We start from the raw sequence: 26,633 nt of genomic DNA, 5'->3' as shown, positions 1-26,633 counted from the left end.
ATAATTTTATTTCTGTGGAATCAATTCCCTATGTTAGGTTTTTTAGTTGTGTTGTTAAACAGCATATAAAATTGATAGGTTGTGACTTCAGTGTTGATAGCTAGGTGAGTGTAGTTTCTTTTTGTGGTTGTCTTTGATGAATTATTTGAACTAGATCATAAATGATGTGCATGTTACATATTGGAAACGAGGAAAGAGTGGAGACATACTACCTCCAATGCAGTCATCTTGTTACCAAGTCGAAACTCGTACTGCTTGCTGTATGACAGGCCAATAAATCGGGAGATTGAGGTGTTGGAGCAAGGAATAGTGACTTTATTTGAAAAGCTGGCAGACCCAGAAGATGGCTGAATGACATGCTGGAGAACCGTCTCCCCCAAGTCAGAAATCAGTCCGCTTTTATACTAAAAAGGGGCGGGAATGTGGTTGGTTGTTGCAAACTTCTTGCGGTACGAATTGTTTCTCCTTGGAATTCTTTGTTCTTGCAGCTGTCCACGTGGGTCAAATCATGGTGCCCCTCTTAAACCTCCAAAAAAAACCAAAGTTGATTTTCTATTTTGCAACTTGCCATCTCAACATAAGTGCAGAAGAGTTAACATCGTGAAAGATCAGAGCCCGGAGAATAGGCTCTCCTGGATATTTCAGGCTAAAGGCAACTTTCTTTTACAAAAGGTACAGAGCTACCAAGTCTGAGCCTAGAAAACAGCAAAGGTTTAAAGCCAAATGAACAGATCTAACATGCAGTCAAATTTATTCTTTTCTATTACAATTTCTTTTTCCACCACATAAATAATTTTAGTAAGAAACATGAGCAATTTTTTTACTTTTGCTTCTTAGTAACGGATAAGTGGGCCAAATACATTTATGAGAGCAGGGATGCTGTGTGGGCATTGGGGTCACAGCAAATTCTTGTTGAGGGTGGTCGACTCTGCAACATGTCTGATGCCCCGTGGGTGTTGGTGAGGGACCCCATAACCAGGGGCTCTCTTCAGGAACCAGCATATGGGCATTGACCTCTGGAGACCTTTTTCAGCTGCCGGAAATTTTTTCAGATAATGTGACTGAAAAACCACTTCAGCTGGTGATAATTAGGGAATAAAGGAAGAGGAAAAGGGCTTGGATTAGATTAGAAGAGAAGGACAGAATATCAGGGAACCTGGGGGCTTGGCAGTGGGTCCTTGGGAGAGAGGGGAGCAGAGGTGGGGAGGGGCACGGCTCTGGAACCAGCTCCTGCACCTGTCCCAGGGCCCAAGTCACACAGCTTTAAATTGGCCTAGGACACTTTCCTGTCTGGATGTCACCCTGGGCAGAACCTTGAGAATCGAAGGTAAGGGGTGGGCAGCACTCACCTAGGGGATCACTGAGGACTTCGTTCAAGTCCACGGTGCCTTTTCTGGTCATGTGTCTTCACTTGCCCTTTATCTTAGGATCTGAGGAGCAGGAGCAAGGAACGCAGGGAGAGATTCAGGAAGACATCTGACTGTGTTAAGGGACGACAGTCACAGCCACACGGGGAGCGAGGACACTTGCAGCAAAGTAAAACGACTTCACAACTATTGCATCAGAGCTGCAGGTGTGAGAGAGCCTAAGCCTGTCTCAGAGTGCAGGGGACAAGTGGAAAGGAATGGTAAATTTCCACTGACAGTTGAAATTTTGTTAAATAGCCTGCTACTGTTGCTTGTATCACTTGAATGAATGCAGGCATATTTCTATGGGCATTTATATGTTCACTCAAAACCACCAGCCACTCTTGCCCCCATCGGGGATGGGCTTTCTCAAGCACAGTGTACCTCCTGCTTGGGTGGGCCATGCTGCGGGTCCTCGCCTGGGGCCGGGCTGCTACAGGGCACTGAGTCCCCGAGGCACGGCCTGCGAGACACGACAGGAACACCTCTGCTCTTGACTGAGGGCCTCCGTTTCCCCCTGCAGTGTAAGAATGCTGGTGACTGAGTTAGAAGCATGCTTCGAAGCTGTCCATGTCCTTGCCATCCAGAAGCGGAGCCTGGGAGCTACCGAATTTCTCCAGAATGCGGTTTACATTCATCTTCGACAGGTGAGTTTATGTCCTTTTACAAGTGGAGGAATTACTGCAGTTTTCCTGGAACTTACTCACCACTAGTCCATCTGATTTTTCTGTGCTTGGATTCAATATGGCATGCTAAAAATTCTGGAGTCAGATCTTGAAACCCTGATGAAGAGGATTATTTTATTTCTTTATATGATAGTATTTTACTTACAAAATTCAGAGTTTTCGGTTCTTTCAAAAATTTTTTGGGGGGTTGGAGAAACAACTTTGCTCTTACCATCTTTGTGACCTGTTGCTTTGTGCCTCTCACCTGTTTCTGTCACTTCTGAGGCGGTTCCATTTGTGACCCTGTCCGGGTTGTTCATGGTATAAAACATAAAGTCTGTAAAACTACAGTCCCATTTACTCTGAAGACATTCCACAAATACTACTTAAATCTGGGTGTGGTTTTAAGAAGACAGAATCATTAGAACATGTACTTGCAGGTTGCTAGTGCAAAATCCCCAAATCAATAGTCTAGCACAACATCTAATATCTTTCTAATCTACCTTGGATTTGTATGGATAAGTGAAGCAGTTTGCTAAGAACTCAAGACCAGGGTTAGAATACAGGCTGGTGTAGCTCAGCAGGTCCTCCCAAGCTGATGCTCTGCCAGAGGGCGGGTCCTAGGGGAGAGGGCGTGTCCTCCCCTCCATGAGCTGACAATTTGATGGGCAAGACCTTCATCAGGTGAAGAACTTGACTTTCTTCTAAGAACAGTGGGTTTGAAATCAGTCCTAAAAGCGTGGGAGTGACACAATCCCATTTGTCTCAAGTAGGGGAGAGTGGCTTTGGGGCCACTTGGGAGACTCGTGGGTCCAGGTGGGCAGTGTTGGTGGCTTCCACTTGACCGGTGGGATGGTCAGTGGGTAAAAGCGAACAGATTGAAGGCATGTTTAGATGATAAAAAGGAAAGGATGAATGCTGTCTGTGAAGGTAGGATGGAGGAAGGAACAGGTTTCTGGGTGGATTAATGAGGTAAGTGATGGTCCTGCTGTGCTCTGAGGAGGGAAAGCTGTAGAGGGAGTTCTGGGGGATAACTGATGAGTACAGCTGTGGGTAAAGTGAAAGGCTGTTAGATGTGTGGTTTGGGAGCTCAGGTGAGAGCCAGTAGTGAGTAGGGGGAGGGGAGAGAGACTTTCAAATCAGTTTGTCTTGTGAACATACAAATAAGGATGAGTAATGACACACTTAAAACCTCTATATTCTGTATTTAAAGCCCAGTAACATTTTGCTATATTGACTGCAGAGGTTCTTAATTTTTTTTTAAGAGAAATAAAATAAATAGAAACAAAATAGTGGAGATAATGAACATCTTAGAGTTGATGTGTGTCCTTGTATGTATTTTCATACCTCATCTGTTTATAACCATAATCTACAAATAGATCGCTTGCTTAGCATAAGAGTTAAACAGAGGGACGTGACACAGTGTTGGGGCTTGAAGCTGATCTTCTCGGGCAAATTAAGTCACCTCTCTGTGCCTTAGTTGCATCATCTGTGACTTCCCCCGGGCCCCTCATCACAGCTGATTTCCTAGACTAGATGTTGGGAGGGAGGCTGCTGAAGGGAATAAGAAGTGGCAACTTCTAGGGATATTGAAGAGAGAGACAAAAACAGATTAAAGCCGATAAACTGAGTAAAAATACCCTCAAAAGAGAAAGAATCCCGCAGTGTTTTGAGCCCCTTAGCGTAAGGGAAACAAAATCAGGTAGACCCAAAGCTCTTGAGCATGTGAGTATTGTGGGTGGGTGGGTGTCATCAGAAAAGTGTTGAGAAAAGGCCTTTTCATTTCCCTAGACGTTTCCAGTAAGGATGGGGAGCAGAAGAGAAAACCCCCTGCTTCACAGTGGAAGCTGCTGTTTTGTGCAAAACTGACCAAAGTTTGGAGACCAGTCATCAGCGGTGCTGGCAAATGAAGAGACTTCGGGATTGGGTGGGGCACTTGCTGCGACTTCCAGGTGACCTGCTGGCTGGGGGCTGTGAGGCGGGCAGTAGGTTTGCAGGGTGACCCGGGCATAATCCCTGGCTCTGAGGCTGCTGGTCTGACTAGCAAACCTAGGCACCCGCAGTCCTAATGGGGCATCTCGGGATGTGGCCTGGGACACCTGCTGAGCTGAGGGTGAGAAGAGGGCTTCCCTGAGGGGGTGTCATGCGGAGAGTGGGAACGTGTTCCTGCAGGGGAGGAAGAGCCTCTGAGCAGGGTGCTGGATGCACAGGCAAGACCAGCCTGAGCACGGAGGCTTCTGGGAGCCAGAAGTCATACAATGGCCCGAACCGCCTTGTTCCTGCGAGACTGCAGGGAAAAGATGCTGAAAAAGTAGGCAAGGGTCAGACCCTGTGGTGTTTTATGAGTGCCAGTAAAGGACTGGTCAGGCAGGCACGAGAGAACCCTGTGGGCGTCCCAGCTGGGGCGTCACGCCGGAGGGAGGAGCAGAGTTATAGACTTTGCCACTTATTAGCTGTGTGACTTTGAGCAAGATCACCCCACCTCTCTATATATATATCTTCGTCTGTAAAGTGACAGAGTGACAAGCTCGTGTCATCAGAAGGCTTAGTTTAGCTCTGATCCTCTGTGTCCAGTCCTGTCAGTGCTGCCCTGTGAGGTTCTGCAGCGGCTGCTCTTACCCTGAGAAGGGAGGGCGTAGAGGGACATTGTAGTGCCCGAGGGCAGGAAGGGGTTGCTTTAAAAGCAGACATGTTGCCGCCTGCAGCTGCAGGCCTGCAGGCAGTTTGGTTGAAGGTCCTGCAGGGGACTTTGGAGGCCTTAGGTCGTGGAGAGTACTTTGGACGCCTTAGCTTCGTCTTAAGTCTTGTTTTCCCTTGCGGACCGGATTTGCCTTTGCAGATTGATGCTGAAGATTTGGGCTTCTAGCAAATCTGTTTTCAGAGATGGGTATATACGTAAAATATCGTATAAAATAAAATGATTTATTTAACGTGTGGGACTTCGCAGCTGTTGGGAACAGCTCTGTTTTCCTGGTTGTCACGGAGGACACCAAGGGTCAGCAGAGCGTGCGGGAATTCAGGTAGCCTGTAGTGCTGCTGTGGGGTGTTCTCCCGAGTAGAGCACTCTGCTGAGTTGACTCCTCTGAGTTTGGTTGCCAGATGAGCAGACAGCAAATTAATGAGTTCTGGTGGGATTGTATAATGACAGGAAGATAGAGGAAACCGTAGTTTTTCCAGACTAAAACAAGCTTTTGTTTCCTGATCCAGTGTGTTCCATTACAGAATTGATGAGTTGTGTCTATTCTGGGACTTCATTGAAATAAACGTTCAGCCTAAATGATAAGAGTTATGTTTTATTTGGCTGGAGAACTCGAGCCGTTATGGCAACCTCTCAGATCACTCTGAGGGACTGCTCCCAAGAGGTAGGGGAGGAGCTAGGATATATAGAAGTTTTACAAGAAAGACCAGGTAGTTGGAACAATAAAATATTGCTTGTTATCTAAAGAAAACCAGATATCTCAAGATCAAGTATTTAGTGCTTTTCTATGTATGGGAGGAAGCTAACATTTGTGTCATTGAATTCATCCCTTTGGCAAGTACCTAGTTATCTAGGGCCAGTATCCTGTCCTTTCTTACTCTGAGTCCGCTCAGAGGGCACCACTGTGAGTGGCTGAGAGGCTGGGCTGCAGGCATGCACTCGTTGGGGGTGGCAGCAGCCGCTGATGACTTGGTTTCAGCATTCTTTGTTTACTGACATGGTTGCAGTATTTTCATTCACAGTGCTCCCCCTTGGTCCTAAATTCTGCCAATGTTTTGAGAGACATTTCATGACCAATTTTGTCCCATGGTGCTAGGATGGCTCAATCCTAGTTCAGGTGAAGAATCTTCTGAGTTGCCATTCAAGGTGTTAGTTTTTTATCAGGCCCTGTTGATACTAAAAATTCTCTGGATCACCTGTCTTACTTGTTTGTTATGATCCAGGAAGTGTTTTCCCTTCATTGCTCATTCCCATACCTAGAATCACACTATTACAATTACTTTATTCAGGGTTATAAATTTTATCTATTTCTTCAAGATGTTTAGTCATCATCAATTTTGTAGGCCTAGTTACACTTTGGGAAATGTAACAGACAATTTTATAAAATAGATAGGATATAAGTAATACAGCTAGTAACGTTAATAAAGTCACGATTAAAAATTTAATAGTCGGGAAGTTGTATTTTGGGGTTAAAATTTTGCTTGTGTTTCTGATTGAGTTTGAGTGATCTTATGAGAAAGTTCATATTTATGGTCAGTCTCAGAGCAGGTATTAATTGGTCAGGTGAGGTCTCCCACCTTGTAAGATCAACAGAGGCCTAAACAGAACTATAATTTCTTTTTAGAATAATGTTTCTGAGGGCTATCTAGTTAGAGCCTTGGAGTAGGGAAACTCACAAAGGTAACACAGAAGAACTAGACATAGGTAATTTACCATAAACTTAACAATTGGAGTAGTTCATAATCAAAGGTAGGAGAAATTATCACAGTAATTTTTATGCAGGCCTGGTACGGTGTCTTGGGTCAGCTGTCTACCTCAGATATCGTCTTCTTCTCATCCTGGCCTGGTAGCTTTTTCTCCATTTGGGCATTGTTTTAAGGTGAGCAGTGCTCTATAGGCCAGTGCATTGCAGGGGCTATTTCTGATAGGAAATGAACCCGAAAGTCCGTTTCCTTCAACTTTGGTTTGTATGGTCTATTTAAGAGTACCTGATAAAGGGTCCTTCCATTCAGGTTGGAGACAGTTCTTTAAGTCATGCCTGTTCCAGTTTGTATAATCCCCTGGCTGCAGGTCATGGGGCATTGGAACTTTACCCAAGGATAGATTAGTGAGCTTCAGAAACAAAGCTAGAGTATCCTATTAATAATTCAGTTAAACTGTACAGCAATGTGACATAACAGCAAGGAATGATTGGGAAGTGTGTTAGTAAATACGGAAGTCAATTAACAAAGCTAGAATTTAATATCCACTAAAATATAATCTTTTTTCTCTCTAAAGTTACCCTCATTTTTCTCAAATAAAGCCATGTCAAGATTGATTGCTTTACAAGTTGTCTGATTATTTGATCATATAGGCTTTTTTAAATTGGCTGTGTTGGAACTTTTAATTAGGAGTCTCAGTGTAGAATGTTAATAAGGTTTGCTAAGGCCAGGAAAGCCCCGTCAAGGGCTTGTCATGGATTTCTGCCTTACAGATTTAGGTAAATTCTTTTCTCTTTAAAATCCTTAAAATACCTTGAGATTCTTATATCTTTTAGGAGATGATCTTCCTCATTTGTCTGATAGAGCCACTGGGGACCTAAGAGTTTTTAGTCTATTGAGGGATCAGATAGAGAGAAAATATAACTGTTCCAAGTCTGATTACATAGGTATAATTTATCAAATTGCTTTGAATCATAGCTAGCTTAAAGAGAAGAGATTCTTTATGTCTGGGAAACAGGTTAAAAGCCAGTAGTATTTTAAACAAAATCAAAAATTATAACCATATTCACCAGTTTACTCAGTCCCATGTAACTAATTCTTTTAATCACAGTTTTCATTGGAAATTTAAAATTTCTTACCCAGTTTAGTTCACTGCTATAGTTTGAAATTTATTAGAAATCAGTAAATCTCCTTGAAGAGCAAGCATTTTGCAAAACCATCAGAAGACAACCATTAACTGTCTATAAATGACAAAACATTTAAAATCATGGTTAAACACCGTTACACTATAATCGATAAAGAAACCTGGTCACTATACCCAGAATTATCACTGGTAACATTTCAGATATACCAGAATTTTAGGGAGTCCATATAATTTCTACAATATCTATATTAATAATATTTTCTCATACAATATAACCTTAGAAGATTTATTATTCATTTGACAATACCGTGTTATTTAACATGCCAAATGAAATTTACTAGATTAAAATCTCTCTTTGGGATGTTTCAGGGGCCCTCTGTAGCATCCCAAACTTAACTGGAGATTAAAAGAACTTTAATTAGAAATTGATATTTGGGAAGCTTGTTAAAAGATTTCAGAACACTTGGTCAGATAAACATATAGATCACTGTAACGTAGTACTAATTCATTAACAAGAAAATGCGTCAAAGGTAATGGCAGAACAGATCAGTTAAGTGGTATAAGAAGTTTTACAATCTGTTACTGAAGGTGGATTAACATTTTAAGAAAATTTTTTCCTCTTAACAGCGAGAAAACCAAATCTAGTCTTGTACCTGCTTACTTCTAAGATTCATTTACTTTGCCCAAGTTGATTCTAAACTTAGCCAATTCTGACCACGTATGAAACTCTTTCCTCAGGGTTCCTCTTCCACAAGCCTTCCATAGCTTTCTATACTCATATTAGTGTGTCCCTCATTTTCTCTTCCATTCAGAAGTAACCAGCTTCAGGAGAAATTCACTATTTTTCATTAACAAAATATAATTCCATTCTTATAATTTCCTTTACATATTTAACTTACTTTCCTAGGATACTGAGATCATTCCCTTAATAATAGAGACTATTTCAGTGTGGCATCATCCATTTATTAGTATTTCTAAACACCTTTATTTTCTCTGTAAGAGGAAGTTACATGTTAAGTAATTCATATTTCAATCTTATTTTATCTGAAAATGGCATAGCTATTTAATAAAATCCTATCATTTGACTTAATTTAGCACAACTCTAGAATTTAAAGATACCAAACATTTAGAGATTATCTTAAGCATACATTTTAAAAATATATTTTAAAAATTTACCCAAAGCTCTCATCTCATTTGCATTTAATTTACTTAAAATTTTACCACACCACATTACTGTTTTTTTTCTTGACAATTCTGCAACAGATATAACAGGATCTTATTTGACTTTCATTAAACCTAGGTACAGTAAAAGCATTATACTTAATATTGATGACTTTAAAGATGTCTATATTAATTAGAACATTCTTAAATTAAACAATATCAAATATTATCTTAATATTGAATATTTTCCAGTTCACGTGACGCTGAAAGTCAATTTGTTCAGTTTTTATTTTAAAAATACTTAATTTTCAAGCTCTTATGTTTTACGTCAATTAAGCAGATCTATTTGACTTTGATTTTTTTTTAGCTGTAGAAATATCTCACATCAATAATGTGTACACAGTCTTATAAACAGACAAAAGCTAGAGATCTCATAGCTTCACTTTAAAACTTACTTATAAGATAGGTATAATAATAGTTGGAGTAAAGTGAATTTGCTTGCTCAAATCACTAAGGCTTGCTATTTATGAAACAGACATTTAAGATTTCTTGACAAAGTCTGAAGGACACGTCAGAGTTCTGAGTTCTAAAATGCCAAAAATTTCTTGGCCTTAAGTTTTATTTCGTTGAGCTAATTAGGCTCAGTCCTAGGTCACTGTTTGCTGTATTTCCATTTCTGATCTGCAAGACAAAGACACAATCTTCCAATTCCCCAGAGAACTGCTCTGTCACCCAGACCCAATTTTCTCTCCTTAATTGGCATTTTTTTTTTTTATCAGTGAGAAGAGCTGTAAACATAGAATTCCATCTTTTAAAACCTTAAGGTTTAATTTATCATGTTTTCCAAAGCTTGCATAAGGCATTTAGTAAGGTCTCTTTTCCTTGAGTTATAAGTTAAACCCAGGGTAAAACTCTTATTATATTTTTTTATTAGCCACTGAATATTAGTTTTTAGTTTTACGTTATACTGGACGGCTCATGTAACTCTGTTGGTTTCTTTTACTTTGTTCAATTAATATTTTCTGAGGGACAGATTTGTGCCCAGACTTATAAAACCAAGAAGGGGAAGCGTTTTTCCATTGAAACATATCTATCCCACAACATAATTAAGCAAAACTTTTATATAAAGACCATTTAAATATACCAATTTTACAAACTTTTATCTCAATTTTATTAAATCTTATACCTTTAATTTTTATATTTATGTTTTAATCAATAATTCTTATTTATAGAAGGAGTGCCAGAAGCCATTTTTTTGTGTGTGTGCATTGTATCTAATTTTATAGAAAAGTCTCTAGGATGCCCAAGTTTTAGCCAAAGAGCTTAGACCCTTCTCAATTTTTAATTTGATTAATTGGTCTGTTGTCCCAATCATTGATCAAGTATTTCAGTCTATATATACATATATTTTAAACTGCGGCAAATAAAACGGACTTGTTTGAACTTTAATGTTGGGGGGCAGTAGGTGATCTCTTTGGCCCTTTATTTTTACTTTATGTAGTGTAGTATCAAAACCTTGTACCTAAATCCAAAAATGTCCATTTTATTTATCTCATTCAAAATAACCATATAAAAATATTTATCCACTTGGGTTAAGCCCCTTATCTTTTTTTTTTCGACATTTTAACAATCCTTTTTCCAGTTATTCAACCTAATTAACATTAATTATTCTAAGTTTTTATTAGCATCCCTAGAACCATTTATCGGAAAGGAAAAACACAAATGTAGCTTTTCAAACCAGTTTTATTTTTTTCACTAAGTTCTTAGCTTAAACATTAGATATATTTTTCTACCTTTAAAATTGATTTTAATAGATACCAATAAAACAGTTGTTTATAATGAGATCTCTTTCAACTCTCACTAATTTAAAAGTTTTTCCAAATTAAAGGATCCATCATATGGCCATCATTTTATATATATATATATAATAATATATATATTATTATTATATAATATATATATAATATATATATAGTGATTTTAAACCAATAAGATGAAGAGGCTCTTCCACATGAGAGTGGAGGTGTTGCCTAAATAAAATTCAAAGGTTTACTCTTCAAAAGCTAAAGGCCTTTGTGGTCCAGGCTGATGAATCAAAGTTTAAGATGGCAAAATATCTGACAGTTGGTACAAAGAATTGCTTAGAATCCCAATTTATTTGCGTGGCCACCATATGTACACAATACTTGAACCTTTTGTATGGCAGAGTCCAAGGTTTCCTTTAAAAAAAAAGTAAACTTATATATACATACATACACACACTTAAAACACCCAGAGAAAGATAAAACGTTTACATTTCAAGGACACAGGAAGAGAAATCCAAGTTCCCCCTAACGGGAATTTTGTTTGTATAAGTTCAGAATTTCAAAAAATGTTTTTATCAGGCCTGGTTAGTTACTTTCATAGTGAGGTTTTTTTTTTTTCTAATTCCCAATTAATGCTGTAAGTTTTGTACGTACATAAACCTGGCTGGGGTAATAGTTGGAGGCTGGCAATCTGTCATTTTTTCTTTTCTTTTCTGTTTTTTATTTTTTTTGAAAGTTCTATTCCACATTGTAAGGTCGGGTTCTCACAATAAATTTGCTAGTAAGATTTCCCTCAGGGACAACTCTATGGCATGAAGTCTTTGCCTCTACTCCTCCTGCAAGATTCTCTGTCACCAGAGAAAGCTGTTACCAGCCAGGAGGAGGGTCCCATTTTTGGAGTTGAAAGATTACTCATAAGAGTTTTACTTTTATCCTGAAAAATTCAAAGGAGGTAACCAAATTGAGGAAAACATTAGACCAACCTCTTACCTAACCACTCAGCCCTGAACCCAGTGTCCTTCAACTTGGACACACTCGGGACGTCTCCACTGGGTGAGTATTTTCCTGGTATGTTTCCACCAGCCCCACATCGGACGTCTCCGCAAGGTGGGTATTTCCCGTTATCTTTCAACCAGGCCCCACCCAGTATGTCTCCACTGGGTGGGTAATTCACCACAGTATCTTTCAACTGGAGGGCCAGTTACCTGGAAACACCGCCAAATAAAACTCAGGATCATCAAACAATATGTGATTTCCGAGAACCAAGAGAGACTCACCCAAATTCATCTGGACTCCCCGAGGAGGCAGATGGGCACAAAGGGCCACTTATGGTACCAAGGCTCCAGATACTCGGAGAGTTCAGGTGGAGAAAGTCTGCTCTGGGTCCCTTCATGGTGTCCAAAACTGTTGACTGAAATACATGTGCAGCCTAAAGGTTAAGAGTTATGTTTTACTTGGCGGGACGACTCGAGCCGTGATGACAGCCTCTCAGATCTCTCTGAGGGACTGCTCCCAAGAGGTTGAGGAGGAGCTAGGATATATAGGAGCTTTACAACAAAGACCAGGTTGTTGGAACAGTAAAAGATTGCTTGTTATCTAAAGAAAGCCAGGTATCTCAAGTTCAAGAATTTAGTGCTTTTCTATGTATGGGAGGAAGCAAATATTTTGGACTCCCTGAATTCATTCTTTAAACAAGCACCTAGCTACCTAGGGCCAGTATCCTGTCCTTTCTTATTCTGTGTCTGCCCAGAGGGCACCATTGTGAGTTGCTGCAGCTGCTGGGCTGCAGGCCTGTCCTCGCTGGGAGTTGGCGGCAGCCGCTAATGACTTGGTTTCAGCACTCTTTGTTTACTGACATGGTTGCAGTATTTTCATTCACATTGTAGTATTTTCATTCACGGACTGATTATGGATAATCTGCAAACTTGGAAAGCAACCGAGATGGAATTACTGCAGGTACATTCTTCTTTAATAAGCCGTGTGCAAACATAAACATGGAGGAAGCATACATTTGGATTTGGTGGTGTAGGGAAGGGTTTCTGCACAATACAGGAGAAGGCAATGCAGAATTCCTTAAGTCCACCTTTCTTTTCTGTAGTGGTTTCTGAGAACAGTTTATGGTAATTAACCAACATTGACAAATGGTGGCACACATTGCATTTAAGAGCTGGCCGGCTGCAAACTTGTGTATTGGACAGGTGGAATTCATAGGCAAATGGTCAGGTGGATGGGAGAGAGATGGAGCCTAGGCCTGGGCCCAGATTCCGGTTTAAATCGGCATTTCCTCACCATACGGCCTTGGACTAGAATGCAACCTCTCTTAACCTGTTGGTGAATCTGTGAAATGGGCATGATAATATTCGTTTCTTCCTGGGATTGTTGTAAGTTCTAAAGAGTATTGTAGCACACATGAAGCACTTAACACACTGGCACTTAGCAGTGTTCACTGTGTGCGGCCGCCCCGCTTGGCATGTGTCAGAGCCGTAAAGGCAGCATGTGTCTGTTGAGGATGCACTGGTAGCCCCTTGAATAGGTTGTGAATATGGTGATTCCCTTTAATCTTCGTAACTCTGTGTGCCATGGGAAGTTATTTTCATGGACAGATGAGGAATCTCAGGGTAAAGAAGACTGTGTAATTTGCCCAAAGTCAGACCATAATTTTGGGTGCAGGGGCCTCTGTTCAGCATGGGCCCCAGGGCCTTCTGCCCTCCCCATTCAGCACCAGAACCAGATGTGGGGTCGGCTGTTTCCCAGCCCAGAATATCGGGCAGGCCGCAAGACACACCTGGCTCTGCACTGCTTGAGCAAAAACTCCGGAGGAGAGGAAGTTACAAAAGGGATAATCATAAAAACAGATGACAGCAAACTGTGACCAGCACTGAGAAGGAAAGGAACACGCCTCGCCGTGCAGCGCTTGGACCTTTCCCGTCACGGCTGCTCTGGGGGCGTTCATCTCAGCTAAACAAACTCTGCTGCTGCACCAAGGCAGGAAGGCAGGGAGTGTGTGGCCAGGTAGACAGGGCCTTGTTAATCATACTCATTCCCCATTAAGCTGCAGCTGTCACGGGCACTTACCTAGTAAACAGATGTCTTCCATAATCATCACGCACTTTTCTTAGTAGTTTTATTGCCCCACCTTTGAGATGAGGTCATTGAAGCTGAGCAGTTTGCTGCATGCCCGTGATCACCATGGAAATACCCCCACTGGTCTTTCAACCTAGACTGGTGTGGCTGTCATGTCCCAGCCCTGTGAATGGCATCGTGTTGCTTCTCCCAAGTGTCCCAAATGACTGACATTGATATTCTTAATTCGTAGGAAATGGTATGTGACAATAGGAGAAAAAGGTAGTAAGAATTTGTTTGGAAAACTAGAACAAAATCCAATTCTTCCCCAGCTGGGGGAGCGTACCCTGTGTCACTCACCCCACTCACTGCGTGTCACCTCCTCCCTGCCGTCTCCGCATTCAGAAGCCACTCTGAGCCTTTGAAGAACATTTTGCCTCATGACACTGTTGACTAGGACCTGCGACCTCTCTGTCCCTGGTTAACTCTCTCTTCAAAGCAATTTAAATTTTTTGCAGGCTCCTCCGCTCAGATGTAAGAATATTCTCTTTCAACTTCTTGATGCAGCTCCTTAATGAAGATCTCGTGAAGGAAACTTAGTCAAAACCTGGGAGGTATGCACACAGTGACTGCAACCTCAGCACTTTATGAAGTTCAAAATCAGATTTGTGGGTGACTCAGGAAAGGCTTTTTTATGGTAACAAGGGGAAAGTGAAAGGATGCAGGCTGTGTGAGACTGAAACATCTCGGTCCCAGCCAGCAAGGCACCTGCGTTCAGGATGGTGTGTGGGGAGTGCAGAGTTCTCACAAAGAAAGAAGTGTTGGGATGGGAGGCAGGACAGTTAGGTACTTTACTGTGGAGGGAAAAAGTGGGTTAAGCATTTCCTGGTTGAACAAGAGGACTGTGACATGATGTGCTTGTATTTTGGAGAGAAGGGTTTTGTGGGGACAGGCCTAGGGAGAACGCTCTGTGGCTGTGGAGTCAGCACAACAGAGAAACACAGAACCGTGCAGACCTCAAGGCCCCTGCTGGGGAAGAGGCTGCCCGCCAATTCGAGCCCTGGGGGCAGCTTCTGTCCCTTAGCTGGGGCCTCAGAGCTCCCTTCACAACCCAGTCCTGTTGATACAAGGAATAAAATGTGAGGCATGAGAAGGGCTGTGACCCAGGCTTTGGTTGAGCCCCCTGGGATGTGTCCCACCACATTTTGTTCCTTGGCTTTGTGCAGTAAAGTATTCAAGAGCAAGCCAGTGTTGAGGAAAGGTAGATTTATTCACAGAGACACATTGAAAGGCAAGAGAAAGGCCACGAGGTGTGGGGTTTGGGTGCTCAGATTAAAAGTAGGTACACACTCCACAGAGTGTGGGCTTTCTCCGAAGAGGGAGAGAGAGGGGTGACCGCGAGGTGGCGCTGTGTTGCTCGTTTTCTTGGGCTTGGTGGTTTCATTTGCTAATATATAGAAGGACCAGCCTAAGGGCAAGGGGCTGGGATTCCCAGGGAGTTGGCCATTTCCCACCATTTGACCTTTTGTGGCTAGCCTTGGGACTGCCATGGTGCCTTGGGGCATGTTATTCACCATGTTACTATTACAATGGGTGTATAATGAAGCTCAAGCTCTGCTAGAAGTTAAATCTCTTCATCCTGAGCCTCAAGGCCTACTGGGGGTTGAATCCTTCACCATTTTGTTGTTAATTGCTGTGGCCTTCCTTGAATGGCTGTGCTCTGCCCCTTCCATCCTGTCTCACTGTGATGACACAGAGAGAGCAAAGGCTGGGCCCTGCCTGTGCTCCTGCATTTAACAGCAGGATGTGTGGAGTGGGCTTATGATGACTCTGAGTGGTGAGAAAGATGTTTCAGATTTTGCCACGTGAGACATGGGGCCTGCCAGCAGCCATCACAGATTTATCTCAAGGACATTATCGCTTGTGTTGTTACAGAAACAACAGGCCAGCCAAGAAACATGCACTGAGATTTATTACGCCGGCGGGCTCAGAGGGGCTTCTGTTCCGAAGCTCTGAGCACCTCCAAGACCTGCACATGAGGTTCTATAGGGTTAATTACAAGTAAGGGGCTATTAGCCAATAAGGCTCAAACAACAAAAAGCAAGGAATCAGTACACTGAAGCTTATGAATTTGGAACAGATCACTTTACTGACAATTGTTGACCTTGGATTTACGAGTTAGCTTATTAGCCCATTCAACTGACACTAAACTTCAGATTTACGAGTTAGCCCAGCAATACTTAGATCAGTAAACCGACACTTATCACACTTAGTTTTGTGACTTAGCTCGTTAGCCCAGCTGGGCTTTTCCTTCACAGTGTCATTCATCTTTTCTATATTTCTTTTTTTTTTTTAAAGTATTTAATCCAAATTTAATATCAGGTTTTTTTGGAAAGAAATTTCTCTTTTTCTTTTCTTTGGGACTCTTTTGGGGGGGTAGGTAATTAGGTGTATTTATCTGTTAGTGGAGGCCCTGGGGCTTGAACCCGGGACCCCGTGCACGCTAAGCACACCCTCTACCACCCCCCCATGATCTTTTCTTTTTGCTTTAGCTGCCAAGAATCTTACAGCTGAATTTCTAGTCGGCCTTTAACACTTGCCCTGACTCCAGGGAATCCATTTTTATGACTTTACCTCCCCCAGGTTTCATTTAAGTATTGAATCTCCAATTTCTCTTCACTTTCAGTTTTGCCTTTTTGTTGTTATGGTTGTTAAGGTGTGTTTAAAAAAATTGTTTAATTTCTCTTTTAGCAGGAGGCTGAAAGTAAATAAATATGTAAACAAACAGCACACTTAAATGCTTTTATACATTCTAAGCTGTTTAGTAGTTACTTAAATACCGAATTGAATATTAAAGTGATAACATTTTTAAATTATTTTTTAATTTTTTACAAAGATATAGATGATTTGAAATATGATATGTTTCAGGTGTACAATAGATGCTCCATTTATAGTTACTGTAAACATTGGCTGTATTCCCTGTGTTGTAAGATACATCCCTGTAGCCTTACATTACATGTTGCAGTTTGTATAAGAAAGTTGGGTAACGCAGAGTCTGGGGCATGGCTGTGTCTGACCCAGGGTCATGCTCACCCTGCCTGTCAGAGCCCAGGCCCTCACTCCTGTCTGCAGGGCAGCGAGTGGAGGCAGCCCTCATCAGCGCTGGCACCACTCTCTGAGCGGCAGTGACAGCAGTGTCTGTGTGTGGACGTGCATAGTGTTTTTCCAGGAGCTTTACATGCATTTCTGCATTTAATAATTAAAGCCCTCCTGTGAGGAAGCGTTTTATGATTTTAATGAATAATACATTTTATTTTGATATTGATAGACTTCAAACCTCCGGAAAATTTACAGAAGTAGTACAGTAAACGCTTAGATACAGTTCACCTTAAAGGGCACTATTTGTCCTTTTGTCTCTGGCTTATTTTAGCATAAAGTTTCAAGGTTCATCCATAATGTAGCCTGAGTCAGTACTTTATTCTTTTGGTTTCATAATATCCTTTTTCTTTTTTTTCGTTTTTGGTCTATTTAAAAATACTTTCATTGAATTCTAGTCAGTTTATAATGTTGTGTCAGTTTCTTGTGTACAGCACAACAATTCAGTTAAATAGGAACATACCTGTATTCATTTTCATATTCTTTTAAACATAAGTTACTATAAGATATTAAATATATTCTCCTGTGCTATACAGTATAAACTTGCGGTTTATTCTATACATACTCAGTATCTGCAAATCTTGAACTATCAATATATTCCTTCCCACACCCTCTCCCCTCTGGTAACCATAGTTTGGTTTCTATGTCTCTGTGTCTGTTTCTGTTCTGTAGATAAGTTTATCTTTTTGTGTCTTTGTTTTTTGATTTTTTTTTTTAAGATTCCACATGTGAGCGATCTCATATGGTATTTTTCTTTCTCTTTCTGGCTTACTTTCCTTTGAATGACATTCTCCAGGTCCATTCATGTTGCTGCAAATGGCATTACTTTATTATTATTTTATGGCTGAATAGTAGTCTATTGGAGAAATATACTACAGTCTCTTTATCCAGTCATCTTTCAGTGGACATTTAGGTTGTTTCCATGTCTTGCTATTGTAAATAGTGCTGCTGTGAACATTGGGGTAAAAGTGTCTTTTTGAGTTAGGGTTCCTTCTGGATATATGTCCAGGAGTGGGATTGCTGGGTCATATGGGAGGTCAATTTTTTGTCTTTTGAGGAACCTCTATACAGTTTTCCACAATGGCTCCACCAAACTGCATTCCCAACACAGTGCAGGAGGGTTCCCAATTCTCCGTAGCCTCTCCAGCATTTACTGTCTGTGAACTTCTGAATGATGGCTATTCGGACTGGTGAGAGTTGAGTCTTGATTGCAGTTTTGATTTGCATTTCTCTGATAATGATATTGAGCATTTTTTTCATGTGCCTATTGGCCATTTGTATGTCTTCATTGGAGAAAAGTTTCTTTAGGACTTCTGCCCATTTTTGAATTGAATTGTTTGTTTTTCTTTCTTATTAAGTGTAAAAGCTGTTTACATATTCTGGGAATTAAGCCCTTGTCCGTTTCATTTATTGCAACTATTTTCTCTCATTCCATAGATTGTCTTTTTGTTTTGCTTTTTGTTTCCTTTCCTGTGCAAAAGCTTGTAAGTTTAATTAGATCCTACTTGTATTATTTTGCTTGAATTTCTATTGCTTGAGTAGACTGCTCTAGGAAAACATTGTTGAGATGTATGTCAGATGTTTTGCCTATGTTTTCTTCTAAGAGGTTTATAGTGTCTTGTCTACATGTTTAAGTCTTTAAGCCATTTTAATTTATTTTTGTGTATGCTGTGAGGGAGTGGCCTAACTTCATTGATTTACATTCAGCTGTCCACTTTTCCCTACACCATTTTCTGAAGAGGCTGTCTACTCCATTGTATGTTCTCACCTCCTTTGTCAAAGATTTAATGACCAAAAGTTTGTGGGACTATTCTTGGTAATTTTGTTTATCCGTTCATTGATGGATGGATATTGTTTGTAACCTTTGGCTACTCTGAATGATACTGCCATGAATATTGATGTGCAAGTTTTTGTGAGAATATATTTTCATTCTGTTGGCTGTACAGTTGGCCCGCCATTTCTGTAGTTTCCACTTCATGGATCCAGATGGCTGATTGTAAAGGGACTCGAACATCCTTGGATTATGGTATCCAGGGTGGGGGGTTCCTGAAACAAACCCCCCGAGGATACTGAGGGATGACTCTATATGTAGGAGTGGAATTGCTGTGCCATATAATTCTAACCTTTTGAGGAAACACCAGGCTTTTCCAAAGAAGCTGCACCATTGACCCCTTTCCAATGGCTGCGTATTGAGGGTTCCCATTTCTCTGCCTCCTGACCGACACTTGTTATTGTCCATGTTTTGATTATAACCATCCTAGTGAGTGTAAAATCAGATCTCATTTTGATGTTGATTTCGCTAGTGATGCTGAGCATCTTTTCATATGCTTATTGGCCAATTGTGTATCTATTTAAATACTTGGCATATTTAAAAATTGGTTCGATTTTCTTTGTATTGGTCAGTTGTAAGCATTTGTTTTATATCCTGGATACTAGTCTCTTATTAGATATATGCTTTGCAAAATTTTTCTCCTATTCTGCAGATTGTCGTTTCACTTTAGTTTTTTTAAACATTAAAACAATTTCTTTCTAGGGGAGGTAATTAGATTTATTCATTTTATTTTTCTTGCTAAGCACGCACTCTATCACTTGAGCTACACCCTTCCCCTTCATTTCACTTTTTGATGATGTCCTTTGTAACAAATGGTTTTAATTTTGATGAAGTCCATTTTATCTTTCTTGTTTTTCACTTGTGCTCTTGGTATTGTATCTAGGAAGCCATAGCATATCCTTGAACCACAAATATTTAAACTATGTCTTCTTTTAGAATGTTTATACATTTAGTTTTTACGTTTCCGTCTGTGATCCATTTTGAATTAATATTTTATTTGTTATATAAAATACGGGGGTCCAGATTCCAGATTCATTCTTTTGCCTTCAGATACCCAGGTGTCTCTGCACCATTTGTTGAATAGACTATTCTTTCAATGGAGTTTTGTTGGCACATTTCTGGAAAAATGACTGTAAATGTAAGTTTCCCCCCTGGATTTTTTATTGTGTCTCATAGATTTATGCATCCAAACTTATGCCAGTACCATAATGACTTGAGTACTATAGATTTGTAGTAACCATTGAGTGAGTCCTCCAACTTTGCTCTTCTTTTTCAAGATTGTTTTGGCTGACCTGGGTCCCTTGCACTTCCATATGAATTTTGGCATCAGTTCTTCAATTTTTGCAAAGAAGTCAGCTGGAATTTTGATAGGGATTCCATTAAATTTGTAGATCACTTTCGGGAGTCTTAACATTTTTAACAATATTGTCTACCATTCCATGAACATGGGATGCCTTCCATATATGTAGATCTTTTAATTTTTTTTTGGTGATACTTCAAAATGTTCAATGTGCAAATCTTGTAAAATTTTGTTAAATGTATCTCTCATTTTATTTTTAATGCTGTTGTAATTGGAAAGGCTGAGCTTCCTAAGGGTGGGACTATATATCAATTTATTTATTTCTTGGATTCCTACACAGCAAATACCCTAGATTTATGTTTGCTACATAAATCTATCCACAATTCTTCCCACCCCCGTGTCATAAGAAACCAAGACCCAGGTTAAGCTACCTGAACACTTATGTGGAAGTGAGAAGTGAGACCCTTGGGTGGGGCTTTGTGCAGATTATACTGAAAGCTTATTCATTATGGCTTCATCTTAATTTCTTTTAAACAATCCTTTCAGTGTATATAGTCAGATACATTAAGAAAATGCCCTTTCGATGTGTGGAGGAGCTAAGACTATAATTTTCAAATAATTTCTAGTGAGAGTGTTGTACTTGAAACTAATTTGCATCAATCTTTGAAGATTTATGTTTCAGGAGCTTTGACTATATAATACCTTTCTTTATTCAATAACTACAACTAAATGCTCAAACAACATGTAAGAGTTTGAGCAAACTGCCCCCGCCCCGTAGTGCTGGTTGGCTGCAGCTGTAACTGGAGTCAAGTCTTACCTATCCCAGTACGCTTGGGTGGATCTGCTCAAAGGGGTTCGTCCAATAGTTTGTCGGTAGTCTTTTGGACAAAGCCATAAAGCATTGATTTAAGGTTGCTGGAATGGAATCTATTTTATTAATATTAAGTAAGCACATATTGAGTGCTTACTGTATGTTGGTAATTGTCCCTCAGCCTCACATGAATATTATTCAGCTTAAAACCTCTCATATTTCCTTGTTATTCACACTTTACAGATAAGGAGTCTGAGTATTAGGTTTTCTCTCTTTTCGGGGGAGCTCATTATCAATGATGGGAAGTTGTAAGGAAAAAGATACTGATTCATCCAGAGAAAACATTTTTCTGAGAGTCAGCACTGAAGAGGTTGATCATTGTTTGAGTAAGACGAGCCCCGGGTTGTACGGAGTCAGCATCCCTGTCCTGGACACGGCACGTGTAGCACTGCGTGGTGGGTGAGGCGGCGCGGCCGCGCAGGGAACGCGGATGCCGGGCCGTTGGGCTGTGCTCAGGCCCGGTGGGGCTTTCTCCTAAGGGAAGTGGAACGTCATTGTCAGAATTTAAGTAGGGTAGAGGGGTGCTCTCATAGATCACTTTTGTCTTGTAGAATGCTTAGATACATTTAGAAGGCTCGGCAGGAGGTGATGGGATAAGTCAGAGTAGGGTGGCTATGAGGTGTAGCAGTGTTCAAATTTCAAATGGTTTTCAGTCCCAGGTTTGTGGCTCAGTAGCCGTGTCACTTTGGATGACGCACTCAAGGAAGTGAAACAATTTATCTTATTACTTGAAGCAGTGATATACCGACTTCCCAGGACTTCTGTGGAGATCCAGTGAGATAACGTGTGCACAATGTGCAGCGTGGTCCCCAGCACACAGTCAGTGCTGAGGGAGTGCCAGTGAGAACTTTGTAGGTGAGGTGTGGGTGGTGTGACTCGTTGACTGAGGAAATTGGGCCCTGAAGGAGGGGTCCAGTCACATCTGTGAGTGATGGGACTGAGCTGGGAGAGGCAGAGGGTGGAGTTGGTGGTGCCCTTGAAACATCTAAGTGCAGTGCCACAATCACAGAGGAGGTCTAGGCCCGGGCTGTGCATTTTCCTATAATCTCAATCCCTGAGGACGCCAAGGTATTGATCATTGAACGTGAAGACATACTTACAGAACAAGTGAATAGTAGTATCATCTCTGACATCAAAGCTCACGTCTCTTTATTCATCACTCACTTTGCTAATTGGGTACTTACAGAGCTCAATTCACCATCCTCACCTGGGATCAGGCTCCACAGAAAAGATCTTGTGAGTCTCCCTCTTTTCCAGAAGAAAACACATTTAGCTGGTAGACTTCTCTACTTCGCCAGACTTAGAATTTTAGTTTGTTGATTTAATTCTGTTTTCTGTTGGCCGTCTCCTGACAGGAGAGACATTTTACCTCATGGTCAGTTTTCAATTAGCTGTTACTGAGAACTGCTGATCTGATCCATAGTGTATTTTTTCTATTAACTTTGTAGAGTACTTATCATTTTTCTGTCTTTCCCCTTTAATTTTGTTTCCTCTTCAATGTTCTATCCTATTTGGGGCCTTATTTTATTTTTTAATTCAAAAATGTCTGTTAGCATTTAAGAAAACAGAAGCAAATAAAAAATGCATATGATAGCTAGATTTAGAATATATCTAGTGTGTTTTCTGTCTCGGCAATGGAGGGTTCTACAAACTCTTGAAAACCTTCATTACATAAGTTCCTTAAAATGCTGATTAAGAAATAAGACCTTCCTTCCTCATCTTTCAAGCTGCACAGCTAATTGTCAAGAAAGTGAGGGGAAATCCTCAGAAGCCAAGTCAACCAGAAAGCAGGGATTCTGGGAGATACACGAGCCTTAGAAGCCCTGGGGGCCAGTTGGCTCCTGAACTGAGTTTCAGTTGCCTTGACAGGAGGGCAGGAGGTGAGCCCCAGGCCTCTCACACTGGGAGTTGGATGGCTGTTCTTATGTAAGACCAAGCACATCCTGAGAATCCTGCTTTATAAAAGGGTGAATTAGAAAGAAAAGTAAAGCATTCCTCAAGGCAAGGAAGTAAGGAAAGTCAATTTTTTTGGAAGCGGGGAAAAATAACATATCCAATGTAAGTATTTAGTTTAAATCTGTTCTGGCATGAGACTGACAACAAACTCCTGGCAGAAAATCACAGCTCCTCCCGGAAAGAGAAGTTGTGTTTTGAATGAATCAGTGGGCAGCCATTCCGAAAAAGGTCTCCAGAGTCTTCTGGATCAAGATACTGGACCCAAACACCTCCCTTCCATGGTCTCATTTAAATAACCAGAAAGGTTTTAAAGGAAAGAAGCCATAATCATAGTTCTATTTATTGACATTAATATATGCTAGGAATTCAGAGGTGACTATGGAGTTGTCACCTCTTTTATGGACCTTACTTTCTATTTGACATAGTTGGGGAACTTGGTGGAGGGTGGTGTTAGACTGTTGCAATTAGCCAGGACACGAGATTAAGAAAGCAGTGAAGGGTGGGTGACATTTTTAGCTGAGGACAGTCCTGTTCAGTTGGTTTGTAATTGCAGGCTCGTTGAGTTGTCACTGGAGGGAATTGATCTTATGGAGTTTGGACTTAACTCAGGCCTCTTCAGAATGGACAAGTGAACCTGGAGAAAGACAGTCAAATCTGTGCAGACATTAAAGTCCACGTGAACGTGCTGTATCCCTGAGCCAAATATAGGACAAGTAGGCAGCACTTCTTGAGGACAGAGGAGTGGTTTTTAAGGTTCTCCAAGAATGAAGCCCAGGGAACCGGGATGGCCAGTTGTCAAACTGTGACGTTGCTCTTTGGACGGTGTACCCACCGAGGTTATTGGCCGTTAATAGGTTTCCATTTCTCTTTAATGCATGACAGGTGATGAGGACGTGGGCATACACTTTTGACACCTTGTCAAAGTGACTGGGTACCTGCCTAGAAGGGCGGGCACAGCTACGGCTGCGCCATACATCTTGCCGCCCATCCCGTTCCCCGGCTCCGTGATCACGGCAGAGTGGTTCCTTGTTGAGCTGTCCGTCTCCTCTGTGACATCGTAACCCAACAAATTACCGGAGCGTATTAGCTTGGCTTTGTTCTTTTCCATCCTTCCCTTCAAATGATGATGACTGATAATGGACCCAGTTACGTTTGCAGATGATTTACACGTAGTGCTGTCAATACAAACCTTGTAATCCCCACTGTGTGATCTAGAGAAGAAAGTTACATTCTTTCCAAATTGTTTTGATGCACTTATGTGGGAAAATGATGTACGTTTGAATATGTATTTCCTCTCTGAATCATCATGGCTACAGATGAATATTTGTAGACATGGAATGAGTTTACTGTATTTGAACTGTATGGTCCCCTAAATTCTCCCCAGCTTTTTAAAGTCATCACTGGAGTGCTACCTCCACAGTGTCCCAAAGCATCCACCACTGCCTGTTCTTCGGACACTGTGAGTTTCCAAGTTGGAGAAGGCTGCTGGCTGTTGAGGCATTCTCTGGCACATCTCTGGCTGGCTGATGTGAGCTTAGCACACAAGACTTGGCAGACAGTATCTAACCATAGTCACGTCCATTTCTGGAACACTCATGGAGGATTTTACACCTATGCTAGTGGCATACGTTATTTCTTTTAGTTTTCAAAACAATCATAATTAGATTTTATCACCTGTATTAATAAGGAAACTGTCAAAGCGAGTGATGTGCAGACTTTGGACTGGAACACGGGTCTTTCTGATCCCTATCTCTGTTCCCTCCCCAGCCTATCCTTCCAAATGTCCAGGAGACTCTTCCTCAGTCTTGAGTTTCCCGCTGATGTTACCACTGTCTTTGTTTCTGGAGAGGAAAACAAGTCTAAACTTACTTTCCAGTTGGAAATGGAATGGAGAGTTAACGTTGGAAGCCGGGAGAGTCTGTCCTGTGATGAAGCGGTCTCTGAGCCACTTCCATGGGGACGTCACGTCACTGTCTGGGCCCCTTGCACAGCCTGTGCACAGGTGATAAGCCAGATGTGCCGAGCAGTCCTACCGGACAGGGAAGTGCGTTGGAAATGAGTTTGGGTATTTGGTTTCATTACATATGTTCCTGAGGGCCTTGGCCTGGCACTTCAAGTGGGACCACTCCCTGTCCCACAGACTCGTGCTCTGGGCCGGTGCAGACCTAACGTGGCCTCAGCCTGAGGCTCAGGGCCCGTGGTGATGAGGAGCATTTTAGTCCAGGGTCTGCCGGAGGCTCTGACACTTCTGGGCCATGGGAATTTGTCCAGGATGATAATAAATCCTCCCCGAGATTCAGATTTCCTTGCCTGTGAGCTGGGGTAATAATAGTTTCTGAAATGATTGTAATGATTCAGTAACGGGCACAGCGTGTGCTGGCAGGTAGCTGGTGTTTAAGGAGCAGAAGTCGCAGTCACTCTGTCAGCCTCTCACTGTGTGCTCTGTGCTTTGAGAGGTTGTGTGTTTGGTGAAAGTCCCGCCCAAACCCTAGGGTGTAGATGAACTGTTGTTCCTTTACTTTCCCGTCCTTTTCCTCTTTCCCTTCTCTGTGTCCCATGTTTAGGTAGCAGATTCCTCTGTTTCAGAGAATACGGACCTTTCTAGTAAAAGGAGAGGTGGAACGCGGAAAGGTGGGGCCCAGAGAGGGTCTGGAGCATCCGCACAGCGCTGCTTCCCTGCATTTCTGCATCCGGTCCCATCAGTGCATGAAGTCAGCCTTCCTCTTCCTTCCTGTGTCGTTCGGTCTCTGTTTTAAGGGAAAATTTTTTACGGGTCTTTTTTCCATTACATGTTTCGTTCAGATGCTTGTTGCTTTTCTCCCTGTGCTTCAGCATTCCTAGGAGAGAATTCAGCAGTGCAGCATCCTCTCCGAGCTCTATGAGTTGATCGGCTTCCACCGCAAGTCCGCCTTCTTCAAGCGGGTGGTCCCCGTGCAGCGCGCGGCCCCCGGCATTACGGAGCCTGGCGGGAAGGCCTGCTACCGACTCCTTCTGCAGAAGCTTCCTGGCTACAGTCTGTCGCTGGATCTGCAGGACTTCAGCAAAGGTGTTGGAACTAAAACATTGCTTCAGTCCCATTAACCATGCCTGGTTTGGGCCCTGCTGTCCTGTCTCATCAGGGTGAATTCTGATTCGTTTAGAACAGGGCTCAGCAGACTTTTTCTGTCAAGGGCTTGGGAGTAAATATTTCAGGGTCTGCAAACCTCCTGATCTCTGGTGCAGCTGCTCAGCTCTGCTGTTCAGACGCCAGAGCATCCGGACATTCCACACACCCACAGAGCTTTATTAACAGCGGTGGCTGCGGCTGGATTCAGTGTATGAACTGCAGTTTGTCCCCACAGCCTCCTCACTATTGACGCCTGCACCAGAGCATGCATTTGCGACAATGGGTGAACCTGCACTGACACGTCATCATCACCCAGAGCCCAGACTTGACACTAGGATTTACACTTGGTGGTGTGCACTCTGTGGGTTTGGACAGATGTAAAATGACATGTATCCACCGTCACAGCATCATACAGAGTAGTCTGTCTTAGTGACCTTAAAATGCTCCGTGCTGCACCTCATTCATTGCTCCTTCCCCTCTAGCCTCTGACAGCCACTGATCTTTTAGTCTCTGTGGTTTTCCCTTTCCCAGAACACCATACAGTTGGAATCAGACAGTTGCGGAACCTTCCCAGATTGGCTTCTTTCCCTTAGTAATATGCATTTAAGGTTCCTCCATGTCTTTCCATGCCTTGATAACTCATTTCATTTTAGCACCAAATAATAGTCCATTTTCTGGCTGGACCACAGTTAATCCATTCACCTACTGAAGAACAGCTTAGTTGCTTCTGAGTTCTGGTGATTATGAATAAAGCTGCTATTAACATCTGTA

At 41.8% G+C, this 26,633-nt stretch overlaps 1 long non-coding RNA gene across 1 annotated transcript; it reads left to right on the top strand.

The window, feature by feature from the left end:
* Nucleotides 1–1,493: 1,493 nt before the first annotated feature.
* On the top strand, nucleotides 1,494–26,633 carry LOC141579542 (uncharacterized). The gene is made up of 3 exons (XR_012511101.1): nucleotides 1,494–1,627; nucleotides 1,930–2,053; nucleotides 25,589–26,633. It is a non-coding gene; the product is annotated as an uncharacterized LOC141579542 (long non-coding RNA).

This window comes from Camelus bactrianus, chromosome 13 (genome assembly GCF_048773025.1).
Source record: "Camelus bactrianus isolate YW-2024 breed Bactrian camel chromosome 13, ASM4877302v1, whole genome shotgun sequence".
NCBI classification, from domain to species: Eukaryota; Metazoa; Chordata; class Mammalia; order Artiodactyla; family Camelidae; genus Camelus; species Camelus bactrianus.
The sequence above is the reverse complement of the archived record's forward strand: the minus strand, read 5'-3'. Positions and strand labels throughout refer to the sequence as shown.